At 43.9% G+C, this 20,245-nt stretch overlaps 1 protein-coding gene across 4 annotated transcripts in view; it reads left to right on the forward strand.

The window, feature by feature from the left end:
- Nucleotides 1-20,245, forward strand: part of HYCC2 (hyccin PI4KA lipid kinase complex subunit 2) — a 147,933-nt gene that overhangs the window by 83,640 nt on the left and 44,048 nt on the right. For all 4 annotated transcript variants that reach the window (XM_088475504.1, XM_088475506.1, XM_088475507.1 and 1 more), the window contains exon 3: nucleotides 10,969-11,068. The gene's annotated coding sequence lies outside the window, so the exon portion shown is untranslated. The remainder of the gene's footprint in view (nucleotides 1-10,968; nucleotides 11,069-20,245) is intronic.

A 20,245-nucleotide genomic window follows, 5' to 3' on the forward strand; every position in this document is an offset into this window, starting at 1 on the left:
GTTCTCACTGTAATATATAGCCTGCTACAGTGTCTGTGATTTTCTCACTGTAATATATAGCCTGATACAGCGTCTGTGGTGTTCTCACAGTAATATATAGCCAGATACAGCGTCTGTGGTGTTCTCACAGTAATATATAACCTGCTACAGTGTCTCTGGGATGCTCTCACTGTAATATATAGCCTGCTACAGTGTCTCTGTAATTCTCTCACTGTAATATATAGCCTGCTACAGCGTCTCTGTGATGCTCTCACTGTAATATATAGCCTGCTACAGCGTCTTTGATGCTCTCACTGTAATATATAGCCTGCTACAGTGTCTCTGTAATGCTTTCACTGTAATATATAGCCCGCTACAGCGTCTCTGTGATGCTCTCACTGCAATATATAGCCTGCTACAGCGTCTCTGTGATGGTCTCACTGTAATATATAGCCCGCTACAGTGTCTCTATGATGCTCTCACTGTAATATATAGCCTGCTACAGTGTCTATAATGCTCTCACTGTAATATATAGCCTGCTACAGTGTCTATAATGCTCTCACTGTAATATATAGCCTGCTACAGCGTCTCTGTGATGCTCACTGTAATATATAGCCTGCTACAGCGTCTATAATGCTCTCACTGTAATATGTAGCCTGCTACAGTGTCTATAATGCTCTCACTGTAATATATAGCCTGCTACAGTGTCTATAATGCTCTCACTGTAATATATAGCCTGCTACAGCGTCTCTGTGATGCTCACTGTAATATATAGCCTGCTACAGCGTCTATAATGCTCTCACTGTAATATATAGCCTGCTACAGTGTCTATAATGCTTTCACTGTAATATATAGCCTTCTACATCGTCTCTGTGTTGATCTCAATGTAATATATAGCCTGCTATGGTATGCAGTCGGGAAGCCGGCGGACCTAATCCCGACAGCCGGCTTCCCGACTGCTTAATCCTGGCGAGGGTTAAATGACCGGCGTCTACATTCCGATCGAAGTGATGCCCGGCGCCGCTGCGGACAGCCACGGGAAGTGGGGGGAGAGGGTTAGGTTTAGGGCTCCCTGGGGGGATTTAGGGTTAGGCACCCCCTGGGGAGGTTAAGGTTAGGCTAGGTTTAGGAACCCCCGAGGGGAGGTTAATTTTAGGCATCCCCCCCGGGGGGATTTAGGTTTAGACGACGGGGAAGGGGGGTTAGGTTTAGGCACTTAGAGCGAGGATTAGGGTTAGGCACTGGGGGGGGGGAGATTAGGGTTAGGCACCCTAAAGGTGGGTTAGGGTTAGGGTGGGGGAATAGGTTAGTGAATACTTACCTGGGGACGATCGGGATTTTCATCGTGTTCGGGCAGCCGCTGTCGGGGTTTGAACCGCCGGACAGGGGGGAATCATACCGATTCCCCTGCTACAGTGTTTATAATGCTCTCACTGTAATATATAGCCTGCTACAGTGTCTATAATGCTCTCACTGTAATATATAGCCTGCTACAGTGTCTATAATGCTCTCACTGTAATATATAGCCTGCTACAGTGTCTATAATGCTCTCATTGTAATATATAGCCTTGTACAGCGTCTCTGTAATGCCCTGACTGTAATACATAGCCCCCTACTGCGTCTGTGATGCTCTCATTGTAATATATAGCCCGCTACAGCGTCTCTATGATGCTCTCACTGTAATATATAGCCTGCTACAGTGTCTATAATGCTCTCACTGTAATATATAGCCTGCTACAGTGTCTATAATGCTCTCATTGTAATATATAGCCTTGTACAGCGTCTCTGTAATGCCCTGACTGTAATACATAGCGCCCTACTGCGTCTGTGATGCTCTCATTGTAATATATAGCCCGCTACAGCGTCTCTATGATGCTCTCACTGTAATATATAGCCCGCTACAGCGTCTCTGTAATGCTATCACTGTAATATATAGACCGCTACAGCGTCTCTGTGATGCTCTCACTGTAATATATAGCCTGCTACAGTGTCATTAATGCTCTCACTGTAATATGTAGCCTGCTACAGTGTCTATAATGCTCTCACTGTAATATATAGCCTGCTACAGCGTCTCTGTGATGCTCTCACTGTAATATATAGCCTGCTACAGCGTCTCTGTGATGCTCTCACTGTAATATATAGCCTGCTACAGTGTCTGTGATGCTCTCACTGTAATATATAGCCTGCTACAGTGTCTATAATGCTCTCTCTGTAATATATAGCCTGCTACAGTGTCTATAATGCTGTCACTGTAATATATAGCCTGCTACAGCGTCTCTGTGATGCTCACTGTAATATATAGCCTGCTACAGCGTCTATAATGCTCTCACTGTAATATATAGCCTGCTACAGTGTTTATAATGCTCTCACTGTAATATGTAGCCTGCTACAGTGTCTATAATGCTCTCACTGTAATATATAGCCTGCTACAGTGTCTATAATGTTCTCACTGTAATATATAGCCAGCTACATCGTCTCTGTGATGCTCTCACTGTAATATATAGCCCGCTACAGCGTTTCTGTGATGTTCTCACGGTAATTTATAGCCTGCTACAGTGTCTATAATGCTCTCACTGTAATATATAGCCTGCTGCAGTGTCTATTATGCTCTCACTGTAATATATAGCCTGCTACATCGTCTCTGTGGTGATCTCAATGTTATATATAGCCTGCTACAGTGTCTATAATGCTCTCACTGTAATATATAGCCTGCTACAGCGTCTCTGTGATGCTCACTGTAATATATAGCCTGCTACAGCGTCTATAATGCTCTCACTGTAATATATAGCCTTCTACAGTGTCTATAATGCTCTCACTGTAATATGTAGCCAGCTACAGTGTCTATAATGCTCTCACTGTAATATATAGACTGCTACAGTGTCTATAATGCTCTCACTGTAATATATAGCCTGCTACTGTATCTATAATGCTCTCACTGTAATATATAGCCCGCTACAGCGTTTCTCTGATGTTCTCACTGTAATATATAGCCTGCTACAGTGTCTATAATGCTCTCACTGTAATATATAGCCTGCTACAGTGCCTATAATTCTCTCACTGTAATATATAGCCTGCTATAGTGTCTATAATGCTCTCACTGTAATATATAGCCTGCTACAGTGTCTATAATGCTCTCACTGTAATATATAGCCTGCTACAGTGTCTATAATGCTTTCACTGTAATATATAGCCTGCTACATCGTCTCTGTGTTGATCTCAATGTAATATATAGCCTGCTATGGTATGCAGTCGGGAAGCCGGCGGACCTAATCCCGACAGCCGGCTTCCCGACTGCTTAATCCTGGCGAGGATTAAATGACCGGCGTCTACATTCCGATTGAAGTGATGCCCGGCGCCGCTGCGGACAGCCACGGGAAGTGGGGGGGGAGGGTTAGGTTTAGGGCTCCCTGGGGGGATTTAGGGTTAGGCACCCCCGGGGGAGGTTAAGGTTAGGCTAGGTTTAGGAACCCCCGAGGGGAGGTTAATTTTAGGCATCCCCCCCGGGGGGATTTAGGTTTAGACGACGGGGAAGGGGGGTTAGGTTTAGGCACTTAGAGCGAGGATTAGGGTTAGGCACTGGGGGGGGGAGATTAGGGTTAGGCACCCTAAAGGTGGGTTAGGGTTAGGGTGGGGGAATAGGTTAGTGAATACTTACCTGGGGACGATCAGGATTTTCATCGTGTTCGGGCAGCCGCTGTCGGGGTTTGAACCGCCGGACAGGGGGGAATCATACCGATTCCCCTGCTACAGTGTGTATAATGCTCTCACTGTAATATATAGCCTGCTACAGTGTCTATAATGCTCTCACTGTAATATATAGCCTGCTACAGTGTCTAAAATGCTCTCACTGTAATATATAGCCTGCTACAGTGTCTATAATGCTCTCATTGTAATATATAGCCTTGTACAGCGTCTCTGTAATGCCCTGACTGTAATACATAGCCCCCTACTGCGTCTGTGATGCTCTCATTGAAATATATAGCCTGCTACAGCGTCTGTGGTGTTCTCACTGTAATATATAGCCTGCTGCAGTGTCTGTGATGTTCTCACTATAATATATAGCCTGATACAGCGTCTGTGGTATTCTCACTGTAATATATAGCCTGATACAGCGTCTTTGATGCTCTCACTGTAATATATAGCCTGCTACAGCGTCTCTGTGATGCTCTCACTGTAATATATAGCCTGCTACAGCGTCTCTGTGATACTCACTGTAATATATAGCCTGATACAGTGTCTCTGTGATGCTCTCACTGTAATGTATAGCCTGATACATCGTCTCTGTGATACTCACTGTAATATATAGCCTGATACAGCGTCTCTGTGATACTCTCACTGTAATATATAGCCTGATACAGCGTCTCTGTGATACTCTCACTGTAATATATAGCCTGCTACAGCGTCTCTGTGATACTCACTGTAATATATAGCCTGATACAGCGTCTCTGTGATACTCTCACTGTAATATATAGCCTGCTACAGCGTCTCTGTGACGCTCTCACTGTAATTTATAGCCTGATACAGCGTCTCTATGATGCTCTCACTGTAATATAAAAATCACTGTAAGGAAACAAGCAATCAGACTGTAGTGTGTATTATTTACCGCTTTTTCAATATTGATCTTACAATTTTTGCATCACACTGTTATTTGTCTTTGGAGAACGGGAGTAGACGCTGAAGCAGTCGGAGCATTTGTGCACATGTGGGGGTGGAGTCTTAATAGGATTTGTCTGTGCAAAATCCTCCTAATCCAACCCGGATCAGTCTTGTGCATCTGTGCTCGAGTTTGTTTGTCAGCAGCAAAGAAAGTAATGCTGCAAATCTCATGCCATGACCACACAGGCAATGGTGAGAGATGAGCAGGAGTGTGAATGACCGCCGACTGTAAGGCCGGCGGTTCAAATCCCGCCGGCATCTGTCCGCGCCTGCCGCCCGGCTTACCTTCGATCGGTATGAAACTTTGCTCCTTGCACCTTCCCACTGTCAGGCTTTTTGCGTAACCCCGTCCTCATCATGATGCTAACAGCCCAGTAATCTCTAATTTATCCAATGTGTACAAGTCACCTCCTCCCACAAGATCAGTACATTCAGCATTCCCATCATCTGATAAGGCTACAGGTTGTGTGTTCCCCTCCCCCCCCACTACATATCTGAGTGCATCCAAAAGAGTTCTTAGATGGAAGTGCTCCAACCTACAGTATGTCTGATTCAAAATCCAATATGAGATCTCAGAGCACGGCAAATGCTGGTTCTTAGGTCACCATGGGTGGTAAGAATTGCTCCACATGACTGACTCCTGCTTCCCCTTTCTGCCGTCCAGCACTTATCACTGTTTTTCCCCCCTCGCTGGAAATTAGGATGATAGCATCACTTTTATTGCATCAGTCAGGAACCATGAGGACCTGTTACAAGTCTTTGAAGTTCCCTGGTGTTGTAAGACACTGCTACTTCACCTCCCAGCTCACTAACCCTAGCAATCCTGGTGCCATCTCTCCTGGTGCCATGGGGTGGGAGAAGCTTGCCGGTCATCACGTTTACAGCCGTGACCCCCCCATCAAACAAGCGCAGGTGGAAGTTTTAGGTCTGTGGTGCACCCCCCAGCTTCTTCCATGACATCAAACTGCATTTCTAGATTTCAGCGCAGGATCCAGATTTTCACAAGAAATATGTTTGTCAGGATCTTCAGCCCACACCAAATGCAGATTCACATAGTGCCAAGAGCATGATAACAGACGTTCAGGACAGCCATGGAGGGCTACAGTATTACAGCCGATGTTCCCTAGCTGATGCTGCGTGTATGTTGTGTTTGTACATTACTGCTATTATTGTACTCGGCGCATACTATTCATTCTAGGTGTGTAAATGACAAGTAGTATGCTGTAACCTTTACCAGCCGGTACCAAGTTATGTCTCTGAAAGCCTTGCAGCCATGGTTCTAATGTAATTATTTTACATTCACTTAATTACTTTTATCTGCTGTCTACAGATTTAATATCATTTAAATAAATTTCAAATATTATGCATATTAATCGGTATGAATTACCGCCAGACACAAGTCCGGCGGTTCAAATCCCGACAGCAGCTAGCCGACATGGCTGAAAATCCCGATTGTCCCCAGGTAAGTATCAACTAACCTAACCACCCTAACCCTCCTTAGGGTTGCCTAAACCTAACCCCCCCCCTTCCCCGTCGCCTAAGCCTAAGTCCCCCAGGGGGGTGCCTAACCCTAAGTGCCCCCCGGGGGTGCCTAACCCTAACCCTCCCTTCCCCTAGCCTAACCCTAACCTCCCGGGGGGTGCCTAGCCCTAAGTCCTGCCCGGGTGCCCTAAACCTAACCCTCCACCCCCGCGGCTGTCCGCAGCGGCGCCCGGCATCACTTCGACCGGGATGGCGGGCGCCGGTCTCCCGGCGTCGGTAAAATGACAGGTGTCTAGATTTAGACACCTGTCATTTAACCCTCGCCGGGATAAAGCAGTCTTGAAGCCGGCTGTCTGGCTTAGGTTCGGCCGGCTTCCCGACTGCATACTTTATGGATAGGATGTTGCGCCTTTAACCAATTTAGGTATTCAATTAGAAGCGAAAAAGCCATTTTCCCGCGAAAAAGTATCGCCGATCTTGGCTTTTCACGTGGTCGGAACTTATCGCAAATTCAACTCCAGACGGTTTTCGCCTACGCGGAAAGTCAATGCAATGTAGTAGGTGAAAAAGATTTGCCTAAGAATAGCAGGAGTAAAGAGGTGCAAGATTTTTATTTTGGGGTGCAAACGTGGGGAAACCACTCAGGACCCTTGGGACAGCCCCCCAAAAAGTATAGCTGTGTCAAAAAATCCTGGGAAAAAAACAGAAGAACACCCCAAAAAAAAGTACTTTCATTTTGGGGGTGAAAAAGTACAAAGTGGGGGTACAAGCATAAAAACTAGCGGAATAGACTACTCGGGATGCTGTAAGGAGGTGCCAAGTGTTTTTGGGATTGCAGGTGCATGTATGAGGGTGGCTTTTCAAGTTTTTTAAAAGTTCAGAGAGACGTAAAAATATGCTAACACCCATTTTCAAGTACCCCAAATTTGACAGGACTCCTTATTTTCACCAATAAATACCGCTTTATGCTATTCTTCACCACTTTTACAAGGACGCTAATAACAAGGATTTTAAACAACTTCAGTACCCCAAATAGTTTAATTAGGGCTACTGGAACACTTCTACATTGATCCCCAATGTTAGTGCATTTTTTTGAGGGGGTACACACTGATTTCCCCTATTCTGACAGTACTTTCCGCCTGTTCTGCATTCGCCGCTTGCCGTTTTGGCCTGTTTAGTGATTGAATAGGGCGAAAAGCGGGGACGTGTACGATACGTTTTCGCGTCCAAAACATGCGATGTAGGCGAAAAATCGGGCAGGCGGAGGTTTTTTTTCCGAGGCGAAACTAGTCCATCCCCCGCAAGAGCAGATCTGTGCTTTAGCCATGACGGCTGAAGGTGAATGCCCTGTTTGCTGGGATATAGGAGTAATTCCGTTGCGACTGCCCCAAGTTTAAAGTTTCGCTAATGACCACACACATTCAGATGGGGTTTTACATCTGATCAGATTACATATAATCAGTTTAGGATAGATAGCGTCATTGCCACGTATGTGCTGTTTTGGAGAACAGAGGTCACATTGACCAGTAACATCATAAATTGTGCCTAGATTGTTTGTTGGTTAATTATCTCTGCTCTCTTATTAATAAGATACATCCTCTGTGTCTCCTGTCACTTTCGTTTCATTTTCCTGTCCTCTCTCTCTCCGTCTTATGTCTTTGAGCTACAGTATTTATTTTATAGCTTTTAGCTTTACTACATTTGGTAGACAACTAGGTGACTGTCACAATAGGGATTGCCCATGTGCTAGAATGTGGCACCTTCATTTGCCTTGATAGCATTAAGTTGCATTACACCCTACGAAGATCTCTATTTTCCCAAAGTGGACGATTTAGCCCGCGGGAGGGAGGGGACTGTTAATGCAGCTGCTTTTCTTGGGACACTTTGGTTTACTTTACAGACCTGGCTAAAAACCAGAGAGACTGCGGCTTATGATTGATCTTCCCTATCACACCATCTCTTCCGCAGATAGGGGTTAACCAAACTCTGGTTTTTCCCGTTGTGTTACTGAACACTTAGCGCTGCATAGACCCTGGAAGGGGAGCCGCCTTAAGAAAGTATTTTCCTATGAGATGATGCAGCTTTAGTAGAGGGATGAGCCTGCTGTCTTATTTTTTTGTGTTTGTTTGTTTTCAATAGTTGCAAAATTAGACTAATATTTATATCCAATTACAGACCAAATATTTTCTCTAAAGGCCCCACACACAGAGCGATATAGCGGCTGATCGGACGGTTTTTAACGATATCGCTGATATATTGTTCTCTGTGTGTGCATGATATCGTCCGCCGCGGGCTCCCGTGGGAAAGTCCATCGCTCCTCCAGATCTTTCTGCTTGTTCAATTGATCTGGGGGATCGACAAACGATCCCATGCAGTGCTATGCGGGTGGGGGAGGGGGTGTTGGCATATTGGGCGGTTGGCCAACGGATCGCTCAGTGTGTGGGGACCGCCCCGATATGTCGCCCGTCGTATAGAAGAAAAAGGAATGGAATTACCCACCAATGCAAACCTTAATAAATAAAATAAATAATACTCTAAAGGGTTAATTCAGTTAGGGGCGAGTGGGGCAAAGCGCCCTTGCAATGGCATGGAAAACCGGCAACGGCACCTCATCTTACCCGAGAATTGCGGGCTACTATGGGGCTACTGTAAGTACGGCATATGGCCGCATTTACTTGTGCAGCAAGACGGCTCGCAGCTAGGTGAATTGAACCCCATGTCTTCTCGTTTTTTAATAAACAGTGCCTCCTATGTGCCCTATAATGCTATGGATTGTATGCTCACACATGTCGGCTTTGCTGCATTACATATTTGTTGTTCTGGGCTGTTTCTTGTATATGGAGCGTTTTCCCACTTCAAAAATATTCCCCTGAATCAGGCTGTCTCTTAATAATTTTTTGGACATCGCAAATGAACACTTCTAGCGATCTGTAGAGCACCAGCACTTCAAAATGGTGGCTGACGGCAGCTGCTGATTTCTCTGTCCCCCGTTTTGCGCTTTGATTTCAGCATTTTTGTTATTTATTCCCTCCTTATTCTGGTGTGTGATAACGCTGCCTCGGTACTTTGCAGACGTGAAGTCGCTAGCCGTCCTCACCCTAGTGGATAAGGGCACACCGTACATATTAGTAGCATTTAGGATTTGCACATAGAGAAGTATCTGTTACACACACACCTAAGAATTACTGCTCTCTATAAATAATAACGTACAGTAAGTATCATAGACGATCTTTTTAAGAAATCTTTCTCTAAGCCGAATCTCTGCCTGTTGAATCTCTCACCGTGTACTGACGGTGCTTGATGTAGGTTGCTGGTTTACTTTGGGAATTGATATTTAGAGAGTCTATTCTAAGACACTAACCATAACGCCGCACAAGAGCATTACAACCTCAATTAAAATGTCTCCAGAGTCTGTATCTTCCAAAGCTTACAGCCTACTTCCCGCTACAGAGCTATTCTAAGCCTGGTGAATGTACGAAGAACTAGTTCACATTCTTATCAGTTGTTAATTTCTACTATCAGTATATCACAAAAGTGCAGGGTTACAGCGTACTTTTTGTGCGGAGTTATGCAAATTGCTCCTTACTTCAGTTGGCCTACTGTGCGTCTGGAGCAAGCCAATGCAGATCCACCAGGATTTTATCATCACATGATCACCTTAATGTCTGTACTATATGAACACATCCTTGGTCACGTCCTATTGTTTTTTTGCTCTGCCTTAATAAAATTAATTGTATCCATTATCTGGGAGAGAGAAAAGCTAGCCCTCACAGAGTGGCTGGTAATTTAGGGGGTTTCCTCTACAAGCTTTTCCTACACTATAATCCTCAAAGACCCCCTGTGCTTGAATAATCATGCCTCATATCTCTGCGTGTATGGAAGTCTCAGTATGAGTTAGTCCAGATTTTAGGCAAAGTATGGTTGGTGATCGATGGTTTTACAGTCGATTAACCATCGAGAGGGACATTAAGGGTTTGGGTCTGTGCATGTGAAAAGGATAAGGGACTGCGATCAGCCATGTGCATTACTGAAAATGGATGGGATTTTGCCATCAATCCTCCCCCCATCGATGGTGAAACTAAAATCGGGAGAAGCCATCAATGGTCGTTGATCATCTCTAAATCCAATTCCAATTGCAAATGTAGTAAGCGTGTTGATTGCATCTGATTGGACAGTCGCTGCATGAGGACCCCGGTTCCAGGTGGAGAATGGGGGATTCCAGTTTTATGGTGTTGACGTTAACTTTAGTTATTATTTAATATATATATATATATTACAGCAGAAAATTACGTTACAAATTACCATGCAATATGGTGACATTTATTTTTCTTCAGTAAAACATTTATACAGGTTGAGTCTCCCATATCCAAAATGCTTGGGACCAGGGGTATTTTGGATAACGGAATATTCTGTATTTTGGAATATTTGCATATCATAATGAAATATCTTGGGAATGGGACCCCAATATACACACAGAATGCATTTATGTGTTATATACACCTTATACACACAGCCTGCAGGTCATTTTATACAATATTTTCAATAATTTTGTGGCTCAAGCAAAGTTTCTGTACATACATGAAATTAATTTATGTTTCATATACACATTATACACACAGCCTGAAGGAAATTTTATACAATATTTTTTATAATTTGTGCCTTAGAGAAAGTTTGTGTACATGGAACTATCAAAAATCAAAGGTTTCATTATCTCAGTCATGCCAAAATAATTCTGTATTTTGGAATATTTGGATATGGGAGACTGTACAGAATAAATAGTGTTTTTTTTTCCGGTGTAATCTCCCTTTTGTCAGTAAAAGTGTTCAACTCTTCCTTCCTTTTTTTGTTTAGAGATCCAAGGATCCCCTTGAAAGTGAATAAATGCATTCCAGACATGAAACCCATCACCTTGCACCGCTCGATGTGCAAAACTGATTTCCTTGTAATCCAGGTAAGGCACAACCATGTACTCTCGCTGTGTATGCTATATTCCTGTTATACTGTACTAGAATCCCTATAAACTTGTGATTGTTGCAATTTTGGCTCCAGTTTATTTTTTCGGTTTTAAACCCCCCTGTATAATCTCTCTGTAAATCTTCTGATCTGCTTCTGCGAGATCCTTTTAGGACAGCGGCAGTTGCCGTTTTCATCCTTCCTTCCCCAACACACTAGGGACCTGTTTCCCGGCAGACAGACAGTGCTTAGTCTGTTGGACAAGAACCAAAACACACTGTGTGTTCTAGACAGGCTAAAATCCTCGTGTAAGAAAAGTTAATACCCTACTTACAGACAACCGTTTGCCAAGGATTGCAGATTACTTCACTTGGGTTTAACTGAATTCACATGCATTTAAATTAAACACTTGCAAACTCAAGGACAGGCTATATAGCGGTGTCTTCCATTACGATTGAAGTATATTTCTTGTCCGTATGAAAATACAAATCGTAAATTTTTTTTTTGTAGTTATGCTAATATTTATTTTGCCCTGTTTGCATAGGATTCACCTTCTTACTGCTAGCAGCAGCCTTAGCCCAGGTATAACACTGTTTGGGAAGGTTATTATTGCATGTCTTATACCCCTTTTACACCAAAGCAAAAACCTGGGTTTTTGCTGGGTCTACCCGGGTCGCAGCTCAGTGTAAAAGGGTCCCTGAAAAATAACCTGGGTCAAGTGACCCTGCAATCCAACCCAGGTAGCTACCAGGGTTGGACCCAGGATGGACCCAGGTAATGGTGCAGTGTAAACGGTGCAACCCGGGTTATCTGACCTGGATCATGCCTAAAATGAGCTGATTGGTGGTTGTGGAGCAGTCACCTCCCACTTTTTATGACCTCACAGGTTTAACAGGGCTGACCTGGGAGTAACCCAGATCAAAGATGCAGTGTAAATGGGTCTGACCTGGGTCTGACCAGGGTTGTAACTATGTCCAAAAACCCAGGTCGGACCTGGCTTTTTGGTGGAAAAGAGGTATTAAGCATGCACAATGCAGAACAGTGAATTCCACAAAGGCTGCACAGTGTGTTTTTTGCTGATTTGTCGCAGTTGAAGATCACAGTCTAAATCCATGCAGGTAATCAAGGCAGTAACACGTGGTGCCATTTAAACAGATGGCAGAAAAGTGAGAGCAGATGCAATTTTAAGGTACGCTTATCAGACAATCCGTCAAACGATACGATGGTCTGAGTGGTATAAGCCACCTTGACATGAAACTATACGCTGAGTGATTTATCTTCGCGATTTTGAAATATCAGCAATTGGTAGTGTGAAATCGTTTATTTCCATACCTTGTAGATAAAAATGGGTAAAATAATACATTCATATGGTTTATATGTTTATTTTTCCCCATTACTGATTTTCCTTACGCACCCATGTAATGGTACACTCACTCACCAAACATGACATTTCATCTACCATCTAACGACTGGCTTCTTTGTTACCATAGGACTGTAACTTTATGGAAAGGCAATGTTACCTGTTTGTATTTTCTTAAATAAAGAGAATTTACAGATCTATATAAAAAAATTTTTGCAGCATAGTGAGTCTTTCAAAGCCTCTGGCAGGCAATGAAATGTTAGTCAGGAAAGTACTGTCTGCTCCCACCAGTCTGCCATAAATCAATTTGTACAGGTGCAGTAATTTGTGGAATTGGCTACAAGATGAGCCAGCAAGACATTGAGATAGGATATACCCGGGGGTGATCTCACTGCAGTGCTTAGGCTATAAGAGTAATGTTTAGCGATGAGGCAGGAAATTGTTTCCGCGTGCTCAAATGGTTTTAACGTGACAATAACACGCACCGCCGACATCGGTTTTACCTGTATGAGATGCAAGAAAAATCTTGTGATGTGGATGGACCACTGGCATCACTGGGGGGGGGGGGGGGGTGTGAGAGCCGGATGACAAAAAAATAGCAGAGCTACTCGGATGGTGTCACCGAGCAGCCACAGTACAAGAAGAGACTGTGTGCTGCCCTCAGCAGCTGCCGGAGAGCTGGGTAAGCCCACTGCGTGCCGAGAAAGGGGGGCGTTCACGCCCCCAAGATTGGCACACATAAGAGGGTGTGGCTTCACGGAACGAGGCGTATTCATGCCACAGCCGCCTCGGATGTCACCAATGTAAGTGACACCGCTGGGATGGACACGATGTGTCTTCCCAGAGCGGAACATGACGCACATCGTTTGTAATTTAATCGCCTCATGGGGGGGGGGGACACACTACAATTAGGTGCGAGTTGGCTTGTGCGTTCAGTTCTCACCTGGAACTCAAACTGCGAATTGCAGTGGCAATCCAATTCCAAACTCCCTTTTTTTCAGAGGAAAGTTGCGGTTTGTTTTTGCCCGCCCCTTTTTGAGGGTGTGAAAAGGTAGGAAAAATCTTTAGTTGAAGGTGAACATGTCTAGACAATGCAAAAGCCCTTGGACACCCACCTAATGACTAATTAGGCATTTGGAAGTTTTCAATTGGCCCAATAATTACATGTCATTTTTGACAAAAAAAAGACCCACATTATTACCACAAAAACAACTTTTCTCGTTAAGTTTATACCCCCAAAATGTTAAGTATTTTTTAATGAAAAATAATTGCTATTTATAGTTTTTTTTTTTTTTTAGTATTTTTATTTAAAGTGGCCTTAAATTAACACACAATTACTTTTTTTTTGTTTTATTTAATTTATTTTTTTACATTTGCATTTAATTCGTTTAAGATTTCGTTTAAGATGAAAATTGAGCTTTTTAGCATTTTTTTTTTTTTTTTTTAAATGCACATACAGTATCAGCCATTTGACACCATTAAAAACCTCCAGTACTTTCTTTATACCTACTAAAAGCCTTCTGTAGGATTCTTCTAACTAAGTTGTCACTATTTTGGGGTCCAGGATGGTCTCTCCACTTTTTCATGCACTTCTCCCAAGTCGCATGCTATAGAAAATTTCCAAAGTCGGTCCTCAAGGCACCCTAACAATCCAGGTTTTAATGATATCCATGCTTGACCACAGGTGACTTTATTAGTACCTCATTCAATATGATTTAACCACCTGTGCTCAACTATGGATATTTCTAAAACCTAAACTGTTGGGGTGCCTTGAGGACCGCGTTTTGGGAACCTCTGACCTAGAGACTGTGTCATCCTTCCTAGCACCAACAGACTATCACCTTAACTCCTCCATCCTGGTACCTAGAGACTAATATCTCCCTATCTCTTCCATCCTAGCACCTAGAGACTAACATCACCTCTTCTCCTCCATCCTGGCACCTGGAGACTAACATCACCCCATCTCCTCCATCCTGGCACCTAGAGACTAATATCTCCCTATCTCTTCCATCCTAGCACCTAGAGTCTAACATCAACAGTGATTTCGACCCTTAATGGTTGCAGACAATACACACATAGGGGAACACTCATTTGAAGGACGGGAGTCTCCTCTGTGAGACGTTGGTACCCCTTAGTAGTAATCATCTGGTAATCACTAGACAATAACATATGCATTACAGAAAGCACAGGATGGATGGGTTCTAATGCCTAGATCTTCTCCATCCTGGCATCAATAAACTTAGGGGTGTCCTGTTTTATTACAGTAGATTGGCTAGTTTTCATAGTGCTATGCCTTACTGGTCTACCACATTATTTCTGCACAATTTATATGCTTCATTAAAACTATCAAAAAAAAAAAAACATGCTTTACAATTTTCAAGTGCAGATGTTTTTATGAAATCCTATATTTCAAATTTAGGTTTTTGTTGGCGGCTTAATACCGAAGCAAGAGCCCCGTGGGAGGGAATACAGTATAAACTAACTAATAGCATTTTCTGTAAATGGGACCATTGCGAAAATTGCCAAAATAGGCTTAGCACAGGGTTAGAAAGCCTCAGCAGTGAAAGGGGTTAAAATTGCCATGCCGTTGACTTGAAGTATACCGATGCTATTGCTGTGTTACTGATTTGAGAAGCCAGCAGTCAGTTGGAGAAAGCTAATGTTCTAAGCTATGATTTCACATTTAGGCTGAGGTCTCCAGGTCTCTAGGACTTAGAAGTTTGATTTACTGAGCTTTGTCGATAATTTCTCAATGCGTTTCCCTGCCTCTGGCTAACACTGCAGAGACAACGCGTTCCACCGGATGTTGGCCCTTCCAGTAGCGCAGTATAACCGTATAAAACAGAACAGGAGCAAATGGAGCACAATTTCCCTTAGACGAAAAAAGCACACGCTCTTTTGTTACAGTAAACTGTAACTTGATATAAATAATTGGAATATCACATCACAGCACTGGACATTATATAAAAGGCAGACCAAAATCCTTAGCAGATCAGAAGTCCAGGTACGGGATGCCAGCGCTCGCGATGCCGGCAGTCAGAATCTCTACACCGGCCTCCCGGCAGGGTTAGGATAACGACACCTCTTGGTAGGGGATGTTGGGGCCGCCGGTCACAATCTCGACAGCAGAATGCCGGTTAGGGATTATTGATAGGCGTCAAAATACCGACGCCCATCATAAACCTGACGCGGGACCGAACGAGGTAAGTACGGTCCACGCGTCCTCATAGCTGCGGGGGGGTTAGAGCACTAAGGGGGGAGGTTAGGGATAGGCACCCCTAAAGGAGGGAGAGGGGTGGGGGTTAGGTAGTTTACTTCACCTACGTCGGGATCTCCGCTGTTCAGCTTATGCGCCATACAAGTCCCCATCATCTGACTATATGTGCACCTGCCCAATAGTGAATGCACAAGATGCTCCTCCTAGCAGGCGTGTATGTGTGTGGCTGCAGGTCTGCATTAGCCACATTTATGTGAACACGCATGTACTGCACTTTGCATATGTTGCGACGTGCTCCCCATCCTCCCGTCATCCTCTCCAGGTGAGCGTACGTGGCAGAAATGCACAAGTCCGTCTAGATGCAGTCACTCCCTGAGCGTGCGCTGGCTATAAGGGGACTATTTCTGAAGCTATTTTTTTTTTCATAAATTATGTAGAAACTGCAGTTTCTGCATCATTTTCTGTATTGTTCCTATGTACTAATGGCACAATACAGGAGATTTCACAGATATCTCCAGCAGAGTTCTAATAAGCACTGAAGATCGCAGTCCCCATTAATATTGGGGACTACGATCTCAAGCTAATGTACCAAGCTCCGAAGCTTTTCAGGGTTTTGCCCCGTTGGTTTACACCACGTTCAGATGGTGCAAGCTGCTTCAAGCCTATGGAGGCCGCCAGGTCCCGAGAGACTCCGCTAGCACCGGGCATTGTTTTTTCATTGTAAATGTGTCTAAGATGCAATGCAGCTAAAGCTGAGCATACATGCTACAATTATCAGGGCGAACCTCCCGATGTCCGCAGATCGCCCCGATAATTCTAGCGTGTGTGCGAGCGACTGAGGGTTAAATATCGGTCGGTCGGGCATGCCGGATCTACCAGCATGCCCTTCCGATGCAGTATTTGTGAGTTAAAATGTCGGCCGCATCGGGCAGCGTATGCCCAGCTGCGGACGACAGACAGACATTTCCTGTGTTCTTCCCATGGAAAGAAAAGGGAAATGTCTCCTCCCCCGGGGGCGGAGCACAGATGTCAGGGCTAATACACTGTGAGATATCTCACACAGTGTATGCCGGGGACATCTGCAGGCTGACAGGCATTTTATCTGGCTGTGTATGCCCAGCATTAGGTGCACTAGGAGACTGTGCTGATTAGTTTCATATGCAACACTTGTATATCTGTGTGCTCCTGAGTCTGTATATAGGAGACTGTGCTGAGTAATGTGATGTGTGACACCTGTATATCTGTGTGCTCCTGAGTCTGTATATAGGAGACTGTGCTGAGTAATGTGATGTGTGACACCTGTATACCTGTGTGCTACTGAGTCTGTATATAGGAGACTGCGCTGAGTAATGTGATATGTGACACCTGTATATCTGTGTGCTCCTGAGTCTGTATATGGGAGACTGCGCTGAGTAATGTGATATGTGACACCTGTATATCTGTGTGCTCCTGAGTCTGTATATGGGAGACTGTGCTGAGTAATGTGATATGTGACACCTGTATATCTGTGTGCTCCTGAGTCTGTATATAGGAGACTGTGCTGAGTAATGTGATATGTGACACCTGTATATCTGTGTGCTCCTGAGTCTGTATATGGGAGACTGTGCTGAGTAATGTGATATGTGACACCTGTATATTTATTTTATTTATTTAATAACAGTTTTTTATATAGCGCAGCATATTCCGTTGCGCTTTACAATTAGAACATTAACAGAACAAAACTGGGTAATAACAAACAGATATTTAGGTAGGAAGGTCCTGCTCGCAAGCTTACCTTCTATATGTATATCTGTGTGCTCCTGAGTCTGTATATGGGAGACTGCGCTGAGTAATGTGATATGTGACACCTGTATATCTGTGTGCTCCTGAGCCTGTATATGGGAGACTGCGCTGAGTAATGTGATATGTGACACCTGTATATCTGTGTGCTCCTTAGTCTGTATATAGGAGACTGCGCTGAGTAATGTGATATATGACACCTGTATATCTGTGTGCTCCTGAGTCTGTATATGGGAGACTGCGCTGAGTAATGTGATATGTGACACCTGTATATCTGTGTGCTCCTGAGTCTGTATATGGAGACTGTGCTGAGTAATGTGATATGTGACACCTGTATATCTGTGTGCTCCTGAGTCTGTATATGGGAGAGTGCGCTGAGTAATGTGATATGTGACACCTGTATATCTGTGTGCTCCTGAGTCTGTATATGGGAGACTGTGCTGAGTAATGTGATATGTGACACCTGTATATTTATTTTATTTATTTAATAACAGTTTTTTATATAGCGCAGCATATTCCGTTGCGCTTTACAATTAGAACATTAACAGAACAAAACTGGGTAATAACAAACAGATATTTAGGTAGGAAGGTCCTGCTCGCAAGCTTACCTTCTATATGTATATCTGTGTGCTCCTGAGTCTGTATATGGGAGACTGCGCTGAGTAATGTGATATGTGACACCTGTATATCTGTGTGCTCCTGAGTCTGTATATGGAGACTGTGCTGAGTAATGTGATATGTGACACCTGTATATCTGTGTGCTCCTGAGTCTGCATATGGGAGACTGCGCTGAGTAATGGGATATGTGACACCTGTATATCTGTGTGCTCCTGAGTCTGTATATGGGAGACTGCGCTGAGTAATGTGATATGTGACACCTGTATATCTGTGTGCTCCTGAGTCTGTATATGGGAGACTGCGCTGAGTAATGTGATATGTGACACCTGTATATCTGTGTGCTCCTGAGTCTGCATATGGGAGACTGCGCTGAGTAATGTGATATGTGACACCTGTATATCTGTGTACTCCTGAGTCTGTATATGGGAGACTGTGCTGAGTAATGTGATGTGTGACACCTGTATATCTGTGTGCTCCTGAGTCTGTATATGGGAGACTGCGCTGAGTAATGTGATATGTGACACCTGTATATCTGTGAGCTCCTGAGTCTGTATATGGGAGACTGTGCTGAGTAATGTGATATGTGACACCTGTATATCTGTGTGCTCCTGAGTCTGTATATGGGAGACTGCGCTGAGTAATGTGATATGTGACACCTGTATATCTGTGTGCTACTGAGTCTGTATATGGAGACTGTGCTGAGTAATGTGATATGTGACACCTGTATATCTGTGTGCACCTGACTCTGTATATGGGACTCTGCGCTGAGTAATGTGATATGTGACACCTGTATATCTGTGTGCTCCTGAGTCTGTATATGGGAGACTGCGCTGAGTAATGTGATATGTGACACCTGTATATCTGTGTGCACCTGAGTCTGTATATAGGAGACTGCGCTGAGTAATGTGATATGTGACACCTGTATATCTGTGTGCTCCTGAGTCTGTATATGGGAGACAGTGCTGAGTAATGTGATATGTGACACCTGTATATCTGTGTGCTCCTGAGTCTGTATATAGGAGACTGCGCTGAGTAATGTGATATGTGACACCTGTATATCTGTGTGCTCCTGAGTCTGTATATGGGAGACAGTGCTGAGTAATGTGATATGTGACACCTGTATATCTGTGTGCTCCTGAGTCTGTATATGGGAGACTGCGCTGAGTAATGTGATATGTGACACCTGTATATCTGTGTGCTCCTCAGTCTGTATATGGGAGACTGCGCTGAGTAATGTGATATGTGACACCTGTATATCTGTGTGCACCTGAGTCTGTATATGAAGCGCAACGGAACTTGAAATGAAAAAAGTTGCGTCCGCTACATTGTAGCACTCCGTATACAGATTCAGAGACTAAAGGAGCGTACACACTAGACGATATGCTCCCTGAGCGATATCGTGTAGTGTGTCCCTGGCAGGGTGTGCTCATTGTCGTTCATAACATTGAGCACAGCCGCTGAACGATATCATTAACGATATCGTTCAGCGCCGGGCTCTCTCCCCTATTCCCCAACATGCAGCAACCTGACAATATCGTCAGGTTGGCCTGCATGTTTACCCGATGAACGATAATGACAAACGACCCACATATACAGGTGTCACATATCACATTACTCAGCGCAGTCTCCTATATACAGACTCAGCGCGGGAACGCGCATCGTTGTTATCGTTCATCGTTTTGGCGTTAAAAATGGACGATAAAGTGGACGATTTAACGATATCGTTATCATTCAGTCGTCCACTTTAATTGCCCAGTGTGTACGCACCTTCAGTCGCACACAGATATACTAGTGTCGTGTATCACATTAATCAGCGCACTCTCCTGGTGAGTCCTAATCGAATTGCAATGCGATTTAGGACCATATTCAATTAGAGGCGAAAAGTCAGTTATCGGTGATAATTTATCGACGATGACGTCATTCTCGCCTATTTCAATTATCCCCGTATTCAATTTCAAAGACTTTTTGCCGGTGCGAAAAGTCTTTGTTAAAAAACGGGGATAACTTTTCTCCTTGTAATACATGGCGAAAAAAAGTGCAGAATTGGGGTTTAGGGGTGCAGGCTTAAAATAAATAGCCTGCAACCCTGGGGGGGGGGGTCCCCTAAAAGTAATATGTGTAAAAAAATAAAAACCTCACCTCAAAAAAATTTACTTTCATTTTGGGGTTGAAAAACAAAATATTGGGGAACAAAGTTTTAA

Source organism: Taudactylus pleione, unplaced genomic scaffold (genome assembly GCF_031769625.1).
Source record: "Taudactylus pleione unplaced genomic scaffold, aTauple2 ptg000173l, whole genome shotgun sequence".
In the NCBI taxonomy this organism is placed as follows: domain Eukaryota; kingdom Metazoa; phylum Chordata; class Amphibia; order Anura; family Myobatrachidae; genus Taudactylus; species Taudactylus pleione.